This window comes from Elephantulus edwardii, unplaced genomic scaffold, assembly GCF_000299155.1.
Source record: "Elephantulus edwardii isolate Elephantulus edwardi_28Jun2011 unplaced genomic scaffold, EleEdw1.0 scaffold00078, whole genome shotgun sequence".
Lineage (NCBI taxonomy): Eukaryota > Metazoa > Chordata > Mammalia > Macroscelidea > Macroscelididae > Elephantulus > Elephantulus edwardii.
The window spans coordinates 10,547,075-10,553,124 of record NW_006399828.1 but is presented as its reverse complement, the minus strand read 5'-3'; the positions used below and the strand labels follow the sequence as shown (position 1 = coordinate 10,553,124).

Genomic DNA, 6,050 nt, shown 5'->3' with positions numbered 1-6,050 from the left:
AAATGGAATCAGATGCATAGCACTGTAAAAACCATTGCCTGGGTTAGGCACAGCATAGTCTTTAGATTGTTATCATTGTTTTCAGTTTTCTGGAGAGGTCCCTTACAACATATTTTCTCAATGCAATTAATCTTTTGATTTCTTGACTGCTGGTGCTAAGAGCTTTGATTGTGGAGCTGAACAAGCTGTAATTGTTAACAACTTCAATCACTTTTCCATCTATCGTGGTGCTGCCAATTGGTACAGGGGTGAGAAACTTTATATTCTTGATGTTGAGCTTCAATCCATATAGAAGACTACAGTCCTTGACTTTTGGCAGCAAGCATTACAAATCTTCTTCAGTTTCAGCAAAGTTGTGCCATCTGCATAACATAGGTTGTTGATGAGTTTTCCTCCAGTGATTCCTGATGCCACATTCTTCTTCATAAAGCCTTACTTCCCGATTGATCTGTCCTGCATATAGATTGAAAAGATATAGAGACAGGATGTATCGCTGACAAACTCCTTTCTTGATTTTGATCCATGCAGTGTTTCCCTGTTCTGTTTTAAGGACTGCTCCCTGGTCCAAGTGTAGGTTTTGCATAAGCATACTCAAGTGTTCTGGGATTTCCATTTTCATCAAGGTTAGCCACAATTAGTTTATGAATCACATTTGGTCATGATAATTTTTTTATGTTTCTTTTGGACTCTGTTGTTTCAGATTTTGCTACTGATATTGGCTTCTGTGTTCATGAGAAATATTGGTCTGCAGTTTTCTTTTTGGTAATATCTTTGCCAGGTTTTGGGGTAGGTTTATGCTTGCTTCATAGGCTGTCTCTGGAAGTGTTTCCTCTTTTTTCTATTTTTAAAAATAACTTAAGTAGATTGTGTGATAAAGCTTCTCTCAATATTTGGTTGAATTCAGCCATGAAGCCGTGAAGCTGAGATCCAGGGCTTCTATGTGGGGGAGTATATTTATGACCTGCTCAATTTCTTCTTCTTTTTTTAAAATTTCTTCTTTTGTGCTGGGTCTGTTAATAGTGTTCTACATTTGACTGTGTAAGTCTGGATAGGATATGAGGTTCAAGAAATTTGTCTATTTCCTCTAAGTTTTCAAATGTATGAGAGTATAGCTTTGCACAATATTTTGATATTATAGATTTAATTTTGTCTGAGTCTGTTGTGATGTCACCTCTATCTTTCATTAGCCAAGTTATTAATATCTTTTTTTTTATTTTGTAAAGTATGTCAATGGTGTGTCAATTTTATTGACCTTTTAAAAAAATAGGTCCTGGTTTCAATGGTTTTTCTCTTTTCTATCTCATTGTTTTCAGCTCTTGTTCTTATATGTCTTTCTTCTAGAGGCTGTGGGGTTAGACTGTTGTTCTTTTTCTATTTGATGAAAGTATTTCGTTAGATAATTTGTGTGCCTTTTGCTATGGATGGTCTTTTGAGGATTGCCTTAGCTGCAATGCAGAAATTTCGTTATCTTGTATGTATTTTCATCAACATTTATTTCAAGGAACTTTTTCTTTCATTCTTTATTTATTCTATAAGCCAATCATGCTCTATCAGGGTGTTATTTAGCTTCCATATTGGTAGTTTTATAACCTTTAGTCTCTTGTGGTTAATCTAGTATTATAGAATTGTAGTCTGAGAAGATATTATGTATAATTTCAATTATTTTATTTGTGTTGAGGTTTGCTTTGTGCCTTAATATGTGATTATCTGGAAAATGGACCATGTGCGCTTGAGAAGAAAGTGAATCTAGTATTAGTTGGGTGTAGGATTTGGAATATATCCGTAAGATCAAGTTGGTTGAATGTGCAGCTTAAATCTTTTGCATCTTTTCTAAGTTTCTTTTGGGTGACCTATCTTTTAGTTAGAGTGGTGTGTTAAAGTCTCCCATCATTACGGTGGAGCTATTTCTTTCTTCAATTCTATTAACAGTTGTTTTATGTTTTTAGTAGGTTTATCATTTAGTGCATAAATCTTATCAATGATATGTTTTCTTGGTCTCCTGTGCTCTCAATCATTATATACTCCCTTCCTTATTTTTAATGTTGATTCTAATTTTGAACTCCATTTTACAAGAGATTAGTATTGCCATTCCTGATTTTTTGTGGATATCATTAGCTTGGAATACTTTTCTCCAGCCTTTGATTTTGAATCTATCTTTCTCTTCATTTCTTAGGTGCATCTCTAATAGACAATATATTAATGGGCTTTGTTTTTCTATCCATTCTGCTCTCTTTCCTTTTCTTTTTTATTAGTGCATTTAGTCCATTTATATTAAGTGTTATTACTGACAGGCCAGGTTTTATTATTGCCATTTGCTAGTTGGCATTGGTTTCTTTTGTTTTTGTTCTTGTTTTTTCTTGTTACTATGATCCATCCACTTTCCGTTAGTGATTCTGTGTAAAGGACTTCCCTTAAAAGTTCTTATAGATTTGGTCTTGTTTTCACAAATATCTTAAGTTCCTTCTTTTCTGCAAATGATGTGATTTCTCCTTTTTATTTAATAGAGAACATTGCTGGGTACAGGAGCCTCAGTTGTCAATTATTGTCTTTCAACTTTCTGTATATACTATCCCATTTTCTTTTGCTTATATGATTTCTGCTAAAAAAAACAGTACTTATTTTAATTGATTTTCTTTTGTAGGTGACTTTCCCCCCCTCTTGTGCTGCTTTCAGTATGCTAGATTTATTTTTATTTGTAGAATTTAACTATGATATGTCTTGATATTTTCTTTATTGGATCTACTCTATTTGGTGTTCATTGATCTGCTGACTGTGGATTTACTCATTCTTCATAATATCGGGAAATTTTTATTCTAGTACCTCTTCCAAAATTTTCTCAGTGATTTCCTATCCTTCCCATATTTTGGAATTTTAGCCACATACATGCTATTCTATTTTATGTCATCGCACATGATATTAATATTTTCTTTATGTCTTTTCTCTGATTTTTCTTCTAGTGTGTTTCCATTTAGGTTCTGGTGTTCCATCTCACTGAATCTCTGCCTCATCTTTCTTTTCTACTTTTGTGTTCTTCAAGTATGTTGGACAATTCTTCCATTTTAGTCTTAATATTCAGGATTGCATTTTGATATATTTCTATTACTTTTAATATTGTGTGGGCAGTACCCTCTTGTGATGAACCAACTCAGGAACAAGTTTGAAGCTTTCAACACTAATGAATGAAGATGAGATGAGCTGTGAGTGAATACCCAGTATATCATTCAAAAAGAATACAAAAGGTCATTAGAAAGACAAAAGGAGAAGAAAAGACCAAAATGGATGTCAGAAGAAGCTCTGGGTACCACACTAGAGCATTGAGAGGCCAAAACAAAGGGGGGGAAATCAAGAAGTTAAGGCGCTGAATATAAGATTTCAAAGGACAGCATGGAAAGAAAAAGCAACGTATTATAATGGAATGTGCAAAAAACTGGAGTCTGAAAAATCAAAGAGGCCAAACTCACTTGGCATTTCTTAAGCTGAAGAAACTAAAGAACAAATTCAAGCCTCAATTTTCAATACTTAAGGATTCTATGGGAAGAATGTTGAACGATCCAGGAAGAGAAAGTGTTAAGAGAAGATGGAAGGAGTATAGAGTCACTGTACCAAAAATAATTGGCTGACACAGAAGAATTTCAAGAAAAAACATATAATCAAGAAGCAATGATAATGAAAGAGGAAGTTCTGACTGCTCTGAAGTACTTGGCAAAAAAATTAAAACCCCATGAATTGATGGAATACCAATTGATATATTTCAAAAAAGAGATGCTGCCCTGAGTGTGCTCTCCAGGTTGTGCCAAGAAATAGGAAAGACAACTACCTGGCCAACTGACTGAAAGAGATCCATATTTATTCCCATTTAACAAACAAAGTGACTCAACCTAGCATGGAAATTATCGTACAATATCACATGCAAGCAAATCCTGCTGAAGATCATCCAGAAACAACTGCAACAGTACATTGAAAGAGAACTACTAGACATATAAGCTGGATTTAGAAGAGGTTATGGCACTGAAAACATTATTGCCGATGTCAGAATGGATCTTGGCAGAAAGTAAAGAGTTCCAGAGGGATATCTGTCTGTGTTTCATTGACTATACAAATGCATTTGGCTATGTAAATCATAACAAATTGTGGTTAACCTTGAGGAGAATAGGAATCTCAGAACACTTGATCGTGCTGATGTGAAACCTATACTTGGGCCAGGAAGCAGTCCTCAGAGTAGAGCAGGGAAAGATGGACAATCTCTTCCCATGCAATTTTTAACCCCTAAAAACCTGGTGGAAGATTGGCTATGAGTTAATTCTGACTTGATGCTAAGTAATAGATATGTCAAGCTTGTAACATAGTTTGACTAAATTGTCCAGTACCAAAATAAAAATAAATAGGTTAAGATGTGCTGACTCCTCATAACTCCATGTGTGTCCACATAGAACTGTCTTTCATACACAATTTTTAGTGACTATGATTTTTTTGAAGCACAGTACCAGGCCTTTCTTTTGAGGATTTTCTTCTTGCGTTTTAAGTGCCAAGAACCACCAATATGTATATGAGTAGTTGAGTGCTTAACTATTTGTTCTTCTCAGAGTTTTAAAATGTTAACTTTCTAAGTAATCAGCACCCAATGAATAGTAGACTACCAGTTTGCTCTCCTATATATATTGTTCACTCCGGTGCTTCCTATACTTGTGTTTCCACTTTCATACACAAATTTTTGAAAGATGACCAGTGAGATATATGATCTACTGTCATCTTTTTTTTTTATTTTTGAGAGTTTAGAAACAATTATTTTAATACCTGAAATATAATTTCTAAAATAAGAACTTTTCAGATAACTGAGCCTGCACATTCTATCATTTCTACCAAAGCAGAATGTATATTAGAGTCAAATACAAAAACTATGAAACAGATCGCCATCCTTTAACAATTTTAAGCAAAGTAGAATGCCTAAGGACATTTGTGATTTTAGTGCTTTATTCTATTGTTTTATTTCAAGCACCATTAAAAAACAAAACAAAACAAAAAAACCACCCTAAAAATATAAACCAAAACCAAAACTAAAACAAACAAAAACCCCCAAACACCAAAGGAAAGAAAAGGATAAATGTATGAATTTTCAGGTATAAACATTAAGTTGAACCATTGACACTAAAAATAAGGGCATTTTGTCACATAGCATTAGCACATAGTACAAAATAGTGTAATGTCTAAAGGTTAGAACCACTAACACTAAAGCAATATTGTCAACTAGGGAATAAAATGTTCTACTGATTGTTTCTTTATTGTCTAATTACTGTGCACATTGGTATCAATTTGAAATGAGGAAATGAGCTTATACTCCTTTTATTTTCTTTGTGAACTAAAGAGAAAATAAATTCAAAATATAAGCCCTGTGATAAATAACAATTTTAAAGAATATCAATTATACAAGAAAAAGATTAAGAACAAAATGGTTTTCAGATAACCTGACACAACAGCGGCCATTGTTTTGCAACGGTACTTAGCTGAAGCCACTTTATAATCACTGGCAGTATATAGATTTGCTGAATTCTTCAGAAGGTATTTCAGGAAATCTTTAAAATAGCCAAACAATACTGCAAGGCTCTTCTCATCAAGAGGCTCATAGGCTAACATTGTTCCGATTCTCACAAACCATCTCAGTAGGTTTAGTACCCCATACACCTAGCATACAGGCATGTTAGGGTGAGCCATGAGGATTTCTTCATACTTACACCTTTCAAATATGTAGAGCAGCTGAGTGTTCAACATCAATGAAGTATTATTTTATTCCTGCTACAACATCATTAACCACGTGTTCTTTGTTGTTGGCATTCCCTTGAGATTTCTTGCAATTTGTATATTCTTCCAGAATGGCATCTATGCTCTTCTTAGCTAGGTGCTGAAATAGCTGTTTCTGCCTGGTGCCTAAGTCCTCAACAAGCAATGGTTTTAATATTTTTAGAATCTTCACCTTAACTTCTACCCTATTCTTAAATGCCTCCTTGCTTTCAACAACATGTTTTGCTTGGGCTCTTTTTTTTTTTTTTTTTTTT

The 6,050-nt window shown here is 34.0% G+C and overlaps 1 pseudogene; it reads right to left on the bottom strand.

Annotated features, from left to right (window-relative positions):
* Positions 1-5,415: 5,415 nt before the first annotated feature.
* The window catches only part of LOC102843814, a 1,070-nt pseudogene continuing 435 nt past the window's right edge, over positions 5,416-6,050 (bottom strand).